This window comes from Calliphora vicina, chromosome X, assembly GCF_958450345.1.
Source record: "Calliphora vicina chromosome X, idCalVici1.1, whole genome shotgun sequence".
Classification (NCBI taxonomy): domain Eukaryota; kingdom Metazoa; phylum Arthropoda; class Insecta; order Diptera; family Calliphoridae; genus Calliphora; species Calliphora vicina.
Window position 1 is genome coordinate 8,602,673 of NC_088785.1, and position 13,018 is coordinate 8,615,690.

General features: G+C 27.2%; 1 long non-coding RNA gene across 1 annotated transcript in view; it reads left to right on the plus strand.

The window, feature by feature from the left end:
* The window catches only part of LOC135962837 (uncharacterized), a 139,347-nt gene extending 129,567 nt beyond the window's left edge, over nt 1–9,780 (plus strand). The window contains exon 3 of the long non-coding RNA XR_010576701.1: nt 9,548–9,780. This is a non-coding gene — a long non-coding RNA (uncharacterized LOC135962837). The remainder of the gene's footprint in view (nt 1–9,547) is intronic.
* The last annotated feature ends 3,238 nt before the right edge of the window (nt 9,781–13,018 follow it).

Genomic DNA, 13,018 nt, shown 5'->3' on the forward strand with positions numbered 1-13,018 from the left:
CGGTATTAAAAATGTTCTAAATTGATTCGATTTCGATGAAATATATGAACAATTTCGTATACTTTATACCATCGAGCAATTTCTTCTTGAAATAATGCATATTCAATACCTTTATTATTATCCAATAATGTTGCGTTAGATGTGTTTTCATTTTCAAATGCAATAAACTCTGCACTTATTTCTGATATTTGCTGATTATGAGATTCGAATTGTCAAAAACAACATCAATAATTGGCTGCGCTTTTCTTTTAAGACGTCTTTGATCCGTTTTTCGTGTTAAACTATATTTTTATGAATATGTTATTGATAGAATAAGAAATAAAATTTTATTTTATCACAAATTGACAAAAGAATAATATGTATGTATATATGAATTTGTCAATTTGTGCAAAAATAAAATTTGACATTAAAAAAAAACTCGAAAATTATTCGCCATTTCTATAAAATATTAAAATACGATATTCTAAAAAATGTAGATTGGATAGAGCATCATAATAAATTCATATTTTCGATTTTAATTCGAAATAAGTTCGATAAAAAGAACTGACTCGAAATGTTGCATACTGGGATGAACTTTATATAAATTTGTCTAAATTCTTAGATTTGAAATAATTGTATTTTTAAAATAATAATAATTCACTATTTACTACTTACAATAAACTCATCCTGTACTTTAATTATAAGATTATTAGTCTTGTTGTATGGGAAAACAAAATAAATAAATAAATAGAACATTTAAGAAAATGTCTCAAAACATTTAATAAATCTGCTGAAAAACAAAAAATTACAGTGCTATGTAAGAGATCAGGAAAAAACAGAGTTAAAATTAATTCATGACGTGAAACACCGCTGGAACTCTTTAGTTAAAATGATTTCTCAGTTTTTGCGAATATATAAGTGTGTTAATCACGCTCTTCTAGATTTCAACTTAACACCATTTACTGAAAATGAAATACAAATTTTGTCGGAGCTTAACAGTATTCTGAAACCATTAGAAATAGCAATAAATCAGCTATCAAAAAATAATACTACCTTAGTGGAAACCGAAGGAATTTTTATATTTTTATTTAAAACTCTATCAAGCAAAAAATCAATTATCTAAGGATTTACTTGAATGCCTAAGGAAACATGTAAACGAACGACGCAATAAAGTTTTAAACACGCTAGTATTATATTTAAGTACAGGAAAATTTGGATGGATCTGATGGATCTTCATCTGATACAGAGGATGGGGTATATATTGATAATTCCTCCAATAATTTAGAAGAAGAGCTAAATAACACAATAAAAAATATTCAAAACCCAAAAAATTACAAAAGAAGTAATCGACAAAACATTGTAAATGATTTTATGTATTTAGATAAATGTCAGAAAAGAATTGAAAAACTTGAAAAATTATTCAATTCATTGTTAACTATATGTCCAACTAGTACATTAAGTGAGAGAGCTTTTTCGATGTGCAATTTTATAAAAACAAAAGAAAGAAATAGATACTCTCCAAAGCATCTGAATTGTATATTATTTTTAAGAGATCATTTTAAACAAAGCACATAAATTCCATTTATATTTTTGTAGCAATTTTGAATTGAATTTGAAAAATGTCTAAAAGTATTTTATATTATTATATTTTAAAATTTAAAATTTAATATTTCTGATTTCTAAATACAGTCAGAAATTTCTTAGATTCAATAAAAATAGAAATTCTTAATTTATAATTATATTCCATGGATCTCATTTTTGTTCAATTTTTTAGTGTTTTTATTATAAAAAATTTAAACAAATACAAATTATATTATATTTTGTTAATACTAACAACTAATTTGTTATATATCTTAATATACATATCGTCATCTTAATATCAGAAAGACGTATCTTACATTCGTTTTTCCAATATAAATAATACCGTAACAGTTTAAACTTCATAATTATTTTATTTTCATCTTAACCATCGATTTTTAATAAGATTTCATTCACTTTACGAACAAAATTTTAAATGTTAGATCTTTCTTTTATATATTAAGGTGGCGGGCGATACATATCTATCTTTTATAAAAATATTTAATATTTTTTGTTTTAAAAATTGTTAACTTTTTTTTATTAAATACAAAAATAACTATAAATAAATTAAATGAATTTAAATTAAAAATGCAAATATAAATAATATATGTATATGTAAATACTTATTATATAAATATCTAATGTTTTTAATAAATAAAACAGATTCAAATCTAATAAAAAAATTAAATAAACTGTTATTGTTTAAGTATATTTTCTATATACACTTTTTTGATGAATGATTTTTAATAAAAATGTATGCTACATTTTATTGTTATTTTTTTTAATAAAATAAATTATAAATAAATTTTTGGTAAAAATTATTCAACAAAAAACCGGTTAACCGGTTTTTTCTGATTTTTTAAGATTCCAACCGGTTTTTTCAAATTGCAACTATTCGAAAACCGGTTTTTCAAAAATGTCGAATAATCGATCACCCTAGCACGGCCTCAGCGTCAAATGTAGAAAAGATTCAAAGACGCCAAAACAAATTTCTAAGAATGATTACAGTTGCCCCCTGGTATATAAAAAATGCGAATATACGCAAAGATCTAAACGTGCCCCTTGTAAAAACTGAGATCACGAAGAATGCAGAAAAATATTTAAAAAAGCTTGAAATTCACCCAAACCCATTGGCCCGCAACATATTAGTTAACCGTGGCCACACTCGATTAAGAAGGAGGGACACAGCAGACCTAATCTAGAAGGAAGAATGCCAATTTAACCAAAACAACCATGAATACAAAATTTTTCGTCCGGCACTGGCTGGACTTATTAAATAATAATTATTAGATATAAGATTTGTACCACTTATTGTTAGTTCATTTAACAATGAAGATACAATAAATAAATGAAAAAAAATATGTACTAGAGTTCCTAATTTCCCGGACTTTTTTCAATCCCGGGAGGAAATTAAAAAATCGTTTCATTCCCGGGAATTTTTTAACACTAAATTTAACCAAAAACCAGAATATTTTTTTCGAATAAAATGACTTATAATTAAAAACCCTGGTATTTAAAAGAAATATAAAATAACTATATTTGGTTGTACAATGTTGGTCCAGCCTTTATAAGGGTTTATATCAGTGATGTTCAAAAATAAAAATGAAGATATTTGGTGAGAGAGCTACCCAGCAAATATAATGTCAAACACTTAAAATAATAACAAAATGAAGAAAGTTTAAATTTTGAATTTTTGTCAAATAAAACCAATTTATTAAATGAATATAATTTAAATTTTAAGGAAATGAAAGAATATACATTATACGGCCGAAATACTCTCAAATTTTTTGTTTATTTTTAACTTTGTTTTTTTGTGTTCAATTGTAATTGAAACGCGTGTGTTTGCTATGCTTCATCCAAAAACCAACCAACAACAATGCTTATTGAATTTCTGAAAAAATGAGACATTTATTACGCTCTTTAAAAGAGCGTAACAAATGTGTTTAAATTTTTTAAACAATTGTTGTATGGGATGAACATCACTGGTTTATATTTAATAGTGGCATTTTATCGGTATTGTCACAGTCGTAGTTTTAATCAGTATAAAATCAATAAATTCTTTGTTTAATTAAAAAACTTAATTGAATTTCGACAAATTTAAATATATAAAACATGCGTAGTTACAGACATTTTTCATATCTGATTGTAGATAAACAAATTTGAACCACTATTATTGTTATTTTCTCTAAATATGAATAATATTCATTGAATATCCTAAAAGTTGTAATGTTAGGCATCCTAATAATTCCTTTAAGTGCATAAACTTTAAATTAGATTCATTCTTAATAACCAAGTTTTTCTTCTGTGGCTTGAATTGAGTGAAACAAATTTGGTTATTTCAACCGTAATATTTCTTTGCCAACTGACTATCTGTTGCTAGAACCGAAATATCTATGGATATACTAGAATGATTCAATTAGCAACAAATTTGCAAATAGGCTACGTTAAGTTAAAGTACACTTCTGACGTTGAAGTCGACTCTAAATATAAAACCAGCTGAAGCTGTTTTTAACTAGTAAAAAACTTCGGAAAAAAGTAAAAAATGTTTAAGTTACAAGGTATTGAACGAGATTTTGCAATTATAGAACAGTTATCAATAAAATTATGTATACTATTTTTGTTAAATGTTAATATAATTAATTTAGTAGCTTTTATTAGCCATTAATGGCCCTAAGGCTTGGTTATATAAATTAAAGATAAATAAATAAAATATTTATTACAAAAAAAAAAAAATAAAAAAAAAAAATTAGTACCAAAATATCCTAAATATGATATTAATATTGGCCCATAATCATATTCAAACACTAAAGTCGGTTCTTTTTAAAAACAACTTTAAAATAAAAACCAGCTTTTTATTAATTTGCAACCATAGTCAAAATTAACGCATGTTTTAAATTGAACCGACTTTAACTGGGTGCCACCGCAAATGTAGAAAATGTTTTCATACAATATACAACAAAAAACAGACAAGTGGCAACGCTGAACAGCTGACAAACAAAATTAAAAAAAAATCCCAAAAAAACGTAAACAATCAAAGTAACCGGGTCATCTAAAGAAAGAAAGTTGTTTGTTGTGGAAAAATGGAAAAGATAAGATTAATATCATAATTACGATATTTTGGTACTAATTTTATTGATAACTGTTCAATAATTGCAAAATCTCTACCAATATCTTGTAACTTTAACATTTTTTATTTGATGCTGTTGTTAAATGAGTTAAAAACAACTTCAGCTAGTTTTATATTTAGAGTCGACTTCAGCCTCAGAAGTATACTTTAATTTGTCTATGATAGACGTAAAGTCCACTCTTAAGTAAAGTCGAGTTTAATTCTCTTAAAATGTACTTTATTTTTGACTATGATTATGGGCCATTATCTTTTCCATTTTTCAACCACAAACAACTTTTTTTCTTTAGTTGCCCCGGTTAATTTAATTGTTTGCCTTTTTTAAAAAAAAATGTCTATGTCAGCTGTTCAGCGGTGCCACTTGTCTGCATATTGTTGTGTGAAAACATTTTCTACATTTCAAACAAGTGTGGTCTTGATCATTGTAATGTGCAACAAATGTTTAAAAAGTTATTTGACAAAGTTAGTTGGCACATGCAAGTGCAAGTTCGAAAAACTCAATACACTCATAGTTTTTAACTAACACAATCATATTTTTCTTACTTGCAGCTCAGCTTGCAAGTAAATTTTTTCACTTGTCGCAAGTAAAATGACAAATGAAGAAACAGTTTTACCAAGAATGAGTTTTATATCAATTTACCAGAACTTAGTAAAAAAAAATATCAGATTTTCTATGTATTTAAAAAAATAAAATAAAACACAAATATACAACAACACATATTAATGATATTTTTATAAATAAACTTCATTAATTTAAAAAAAAAAATTATCGAAAATATTTTTTTCAGTAATTTTATAATATTGACAACACGGCAATACTGGCTTTCCCTTAATAAATATACATACATACTAGGGTATTCAATCGATTAACCGTTAATCGGTTAACCGATTAATTTTGGACGGTTAACTGTTCGAATAATTTGAAATTGCCGATTTTTAAATAACAAATAAACCGATTAATTTGTGTCGATTAACCGAAATTCCTTTTTTTTTGCACTTTAAACTTTTTTTTGTATTTATTTTTCCATTTCAATTCAAATACAAATTTCAAATTAAAATTAGATATTTTTTGAACATCCAATAAACATGTTTAGTGAGTATGTATAATAACTGACATATTGAATTTACATGTATTTGAAACTTTGTTTGTATTTACATGTATAGACGAAACTTTTTTTTGAAATGAGTCTTTTATGATAACTGAACGAAACTATTAAATTAATCAATATCTAAAACAATCCAAAAAGGAATATTCTTGATTTCTCCAAAATATACAATCAGCGAGAGAATTTTTTCCAAGAAAAGTTTTATTAAATCTAAAGAAAAAAATCGTTGAAATTATATAGCGATATGTTTACAAAAATGATCTCAAATACCTTATTTGCCATTTTTTATGTTTTTGTATACAAACTTCGTTGTTGTATTTTCAATTTGAAATGAAAATATAAATTATTCGGTTAATCGAATAATTTTAAATTAACCGATTATTAACCGATTAAATCTAAACCTCGATTAATTATTTGCTCGATTAACCGATTAAACCAGAAACCCGATTAATTGAATACCCTAATACTATTTTCTACTATTTTGAAAAACAATGGCCCATAATCATAGTCAAACACTAAAGTCGGTTCTTTTTAAAAACAACTTTAAATTAAAAACCCGCTTTATATTATTTCCCAACTATAGTCAAAATTAGTGTTTATAAAAAACCGACTTTTTAAAAAACCGGTTTGTCGGTTAACCGAAAATTGGCCTTTTTTAGAAAACCGGTTTTTCGGTTAACCGACATCGAAAAAACCGGTTAAACCGGTTAACCGTCATATATGCGTAGAAAACATAAACTGTGCAATAAAGTATATACAGCTTAAAAATTTGTAGTTTTTAGTAGTCAGGAATGGTTTATTTTATTTTGTAAAAATTTCAAAATTATTATCTCAGTCAAATGGAATTGAGTATAAATATGTTACTATATATAATACTTGTTTTAATTATTGGTGTATTCATTAAATTTCAACCAAAAAATGTAAATCAATTTTTTAATTAAATAATTGATAATTTTGAAATTTATTATCACCTCGACTTTCTGATATAAAACAGAAAATGCTTCAAGTCCAAAAAAGGACATATAAGGTGCAAACGCACTTCTTCATAACTGTGATAATTTGTCATTATAAATCTTACCAAATAATTAATAAAACTCCATTATCAGTTTTCAAAAATATTTCAAATCATTGAATTATTTCTGAAAAGTAACACTAAGCTAACGAAATGATTAATAAAATTAAATTTTAAGAACAAAATACACTAATGAATTCAAATTGATTGAAATAAGGTATGCATATCAAATTCAAGATAACGTTAGATAAAATCATCACTACGTTTATAATGAATCATTATTAAGATTTAACTTAACTTCTAGAATTATGCGGAATTTCATTTTTAATAGTTTCATTATGTGCAATTTATTCTTAAAAAGTTTTAAAGTAAACTCATCGTCCTCTACTATTCAGAATCATTGTATTTCTTAAAAATATCAATATAAATTGTTTTGTATTGTAAATAAGCAGTTTAGGTTTCAAATAAGACCAATAATGTGTATACAATGAATATTAAAAATTAACAAAAACCACGAGATTTCTTGATTTTGGACCTAAATTTTAAAAACCGGTTAACCGACTGATAAAAACCGGATAAACCGGTTAACCGAAAATCAACATTTTAAATTAACCGGTTCGCAAAAAACCGAGATTTCGAAGAAAAACCGGTTTTTCGGTTAACCGGTTAACCGGTTTATAAACACTAGTCAAAATTAAAATATGTTTTAAATTGAATCGACTTTAACTGGGTGCCACCTCAAATGTAGAAAATGTTTCCATACAATATACAACAAAATACAAACAAGTGGCACCGCTGAACAGCTGACATAGAAAATTGAAACAAAAACCAAAAAAGGTAAACAAAAAAAGTAACCGCAACTAAAGAAAAAAAAGTTTTTAGTGGTGGAAAAATGGAAAAGATAAGATTAATATCATATTTAGAATATTTTGGTACTAATTTTCTTGATAACTGTTCAATAATTGCAAAATCTCTGCCAAATTCTTGTAACTTAATTTTTTTACTTTTTGCAGAACTGTTTTACATGGCGAAGAACAGCTGATGCTGTTGTTAAATGAGTTAATAACAGCTTCAGCTTGTTTTATATTTACAGTCGACTTTAACGTCAAAAATATACTTTAACTTGTCTATGGTAGACCCAAAGTCCACTCTTAAGTAAAGACGACTTTATTTCTATTAAAATATACTTTATTTCTGACTATGATTATGGGCCAATATATTTTATTTTAATAATAACTGCGGACATATTTCAAAAGATAATTTTAAATAAGCTAATTTTTTTTTAAATGTTCGTAGTAATCCAATTTAAGTTTTTACGGAAAGAAAAATTTACCACGTCCACTTTTAATCCCACTTTTTTCGATTTATCTAAAATCGGAAAACGGCTGCACCGATTTGGCTAATTAACTTAAATTTCCAATTTAAGTTTTTACTGAAAGAATAATTTACGCCCACTCTTTTTCAATATATCTAAAATCGCAGAACACCTGGACCGATTGGACAATTTTTTTTTTAAATGTTCGCAATAGTCCACAAAAGTTTTTTACAGAAAGAAAATTGTCCACGCCCACTAATCAAATACATCTGCAAATATGTGACCAAAGGCAGTGTTTGGAGTTAGTGCGGAGAATTCCAACGATGAAGTCACTCAATTTCAAATGGCAGTAACGAAGCAACTGTTGTTCATTTGGCCGTACATCTGGAAAATGATCAAAGAGAAGGTATTACAACGGAGAATGTATTACAACGAGTTGATCGACCGCCATCAACAACATTGACCATATTTTTTGAAATGTGACGGAATGATGAAATTGCCGGAACTTGGAATCAATTTATTGATTCCCATTTATTTTCCACTGACGAATTTGATCACATTTACACAGTCCATCCAAGAATCTATGAGTGTTTGTATTTGAGTTTGCTATTAGTCAACGTTCGTGGCCCAACATCATTCAAAGACTTGCAAACTATAAATGGTGAATTGTGTGACACGTATAGAGAAGCGAATATGGTTTTCGATAATTATCTCAACATGCATCTCATCCAAACCGACTGATTTGTGGAGCAAATACAATGATGCCATGAGTGATGATATTTTGCATCAGAAGCGTATTAGAACATCTAATCCAAACTTGCAAGTGAGCGACGAAATTTACAACGAGGCTTTGATATTAATTGAGGATACATATACATATGCTTGATGATGTCGAATAAGGTCTTAGGCATGACAGCTCAAAATCTGTCGGGTTGCTAGTTTCTAAATAAACAATTTTTTTCAGTTGTTAAGACATATTTATGTACGTTTCTTTCTTATAATTTTCGGGATTCAGATTTCCCGCAAATTCCAGGTCGGGAATTCGGGATTCTTTATCAAAATCCCGAACCCCGCGATCTTCAAATTGGCATCTCTAGTTACGACATATTCTCATACCTACCAAATTTATACAACAAATACACAATTTTATAAAAGTCTATTGAGCTGTTTTGAAATATTTAGGTGATTCTGTGATTAAAATAGGAATTTTGTCTATTATATTTTACCAAATCAAAATTAAAAGCTATAATTGAAATATTGTATATACATACATATGTATGTATATTGAATATTGTTTATATTATTAAAATATTAAATTAATTTAAATATAAACAGTTAATTAATGTTATTTTTTAATTATTTAAAAAAAAAATTCACGATTCCGGGCTTTTCGATGGGTATGTATTTGACTTGTGATTGTGACCTTTTTATAGCTTTTTATGCACAAAAGCGCCATGCAACAAATGCATCAGCAAATACCTCGAAATGGTACCTGTGGATCTGAGTCTAAACCGCATCAATGTCAACAGTGTCTGAAAAGTTTTTCAAGCAATCATCAATTAGTTCAACATATACGGGTACATACCGGAGAGAAACCATACAAATGTTCATATTGTGATAGAAGATTTAAACAATTATCACACGTCCAACAACATACCCGCCTACATACAGGTAAGCACAATTTTAACTTCTTTGAGAATTAGCGTTTCTAATAATGAACATTAACTGAGAATTATATGTAGATAATCTTATAGATTATAGATAAGATAAATAACAGAGTTATGACGAATTTGGCCGCCAGTAATTCAACTTATACTAAATTTATAGATACCTACTCATATTTTAATTTTGCATTTAAAAATACATTACATAAATTTTTTTTTTTAATAATTTGGAACATATTCTGACATAAAAACATCTCAGTTATCCCAGTGTTTATGAAATATTTCTTAATGCGTTTATTTTGATGTTTGTAACGCCCAAAAATACTCGAATTATTTTTATTTATAAATTATTCAACCGCTTAAAGAAAACTAGTAGCCGAAATTAGACCAAAATCATTATTGAACATTTTAGGAAACTATCATAAATTAATTTGTATTTTTCGTACATATTTTATCTGCTGTTATACACTCGTCATTGTGTATCTAAGGCAGGCACGGATCTAGCTCAATGGTTTGGGAGGGTAGAGTAATTTCTACAATATTTTTCCTGTTTTTTATATAAAAACTAGCTTGACCCGGTGCGCTTCGCTACCCCTGTCGTAGTAAATAAAAAATATATAGCCTATTGACGCTTCCCAGTAAGGATCTATCTACGTTTCAATAAAATCGGTTCAGCCGTTTAGGCGTGATGCTCAAACAAATAAACAAACCAACAAACAAACTTACAAAGACATTTATACATATATTTATATAGATTGTATATTTTGTTCTAAAAATATTACTTTTGGAGAGGGAAATTTCCTTTTTTCCCCTCCGCGTGGATCTGGGGAAAGTATTGAAAAGTTCACGTTTAATTACCTCATAGAGGTAAATATCATCTATTTTGATACAAATATTAGCCACTAGCTGACCCGGTGCGCTTCGCCACACCAATTAGAAGAAAGAAATAGTACTATTAATACCCGTAATTTCAACAAATAGATATCTATCAGAGCTTAGTTACTTATGAAGTAAAAATATTTGGTAATTTTTACCCGTAGATATTGATTTTAAATTATTGTCAAGTTACATTTTAGGTAAATTTATCCGCTGGGTATTTTACACCGTAGATATCTATTTGTTGAAGTTACGGGCATAAGTCTCCCTTTGTGAATCTAATTGTAAATGCTTAATTTCATATTTCTGGGTCCATTATTATGGAAAATGCAAAACAAAAACTAAACACTAAAGTCACCATTTGTGAAATTCATTCAGAATCATGTGTGCCTAATTTAAATTTTTTAGTTTTATTATATAAAATATTCAAAAAGTAACATTGCATTAAAGAAATAGTACCATTGATTATCACGTTTGAATTCGCATTCACTAATCCATAACCCGTCAAGTCTGAATTTTAAATTTGTATAGCATTTCCTATATTATCAACTAATTTTGTTTCTATAACACTTAATATTTAATAAAAAACCGAAACCGATCAGTTTTCAATTTTTTAAACCCGAAACCGCGGTTTAGAAATTGTTCCGTTTTTTGGAAACTCTAGGTCCATTATTATAGAAAATTCAAAAAAGTACCCATGAGAATAAAGAAAAAGTACCATAAAGTATGCCCTTGAATTTTAACTCACTTGGGACCATATCCTCCTAATTTCATATTTCTATGCCCATTATTACAGAAAACTCAAAAAGTACCATTAGAATATATAAAAAGTACCAAAAAGGCCCGACTTATGGTTTCCCACTCACTCGGGTCCATATAAGCTTAATCTTCGCTTTACCAATACCAACACGGGTGACCATTACGGATTTAGTAGTTTAATAATTTTTTTAATTTTGTTTAAATTTAAATGAAATTAAGACTCACTGGACAAATTTTAAAGTTCCGTAGAATTTATTAATATCATTTCAAACTTTTTATGAGGTTTTTTTGAATATTTAAAATTTTGTTCGTCGCATATACAGTATCTAGCATAAAAAATGCAACGCCATGCAATGTGATTTTCAACAGCACTGATTTTGCTCAAAAAGATATCCATTTATCCACATCTGCTGTATTTATATTCTTATTGATCATTGGCAATTATTGTATGACATTTTGTTCAATATTTTTTTACGTAAGGATAATTATAAAATTTTTAGTAAAAACAGTGGTAAAATTGTGCGAGCAAAAAAATGCAACTCTACGGAAATTTAGTTAATTTTTAATAATATAATAATTATAAAAAATTGCTAAAAACTATAACAATGTTGCTTTACCATCATTTACTATTAATACAAACAAATTTAAGGACATTCAAATTCAAAAGGATAAACATTTTATCCAAAAAACTCCTTTTCCGTTATAAAAATTTAGATATAATTAAGAATTGTGTTATGATTAGAGTGCCGAAATAATTTTGATGGCTAGTTTTGAGTTGGATTTTATTGAAATAAAACTAAAATGTGAGACACTGATCAATCAAGGCTGTGCTACCTGATCCATGGCATCATATATTTGATGCTACCCAAACGATTGACATTTATGACTATTGCAACCTCCAAAAGATAATTTAATGATGCTAATATAATAAGGAGAAACCAATTCAATAAACCATATATTATTCACAAAAATAAATTATGCTTTTGGAAGCAGGTCCTTTATGCTTAAAATAGTGCTGCCACATGATATGGAAGGTTAATTAACCTAATTTTAATTTATTCGTGTCTGATAGTTTAGATATTCCCTTAAATATTAAGCTAAATATATGATTCTATGAAATAGGAACAGTGTCAAATTTAATATTATTTACAGTTGTCTTCCGCTGTTTTGGAATTCGTTTACTTACCAAAATAAATGGATATTTGAATATGATTTCATTGTTTGTAATTTTTAAAGACCACATGATGTCATATGATTGTGAAAATATTATTTTAGCATTAAATTTCAGCACCCTTTCAGACATTCTATCCAATATATTGGTCATTTTTGTTTTTCCTTTTGAAGTCATGTAGCGTTGACGCAAAATAACAGGTTTTTACAGTTAATACGGTTATCAAAAGAGTGTTTACTAAATTTTATATATATAAGATTTTAACATCTAATTTTCCACTACTTTTTGTTAAATTAAGTTATTTTCATAAGAGCATCGGCGATGAAAGACATAGTAATACTCAGTGCTAGTTTAAAGTGATTACTACATTATTTTAAACTCCAAAAAAAATTGTATGTATTAATTAAGTATTTGTTTAGCTAGTTGTATATTAA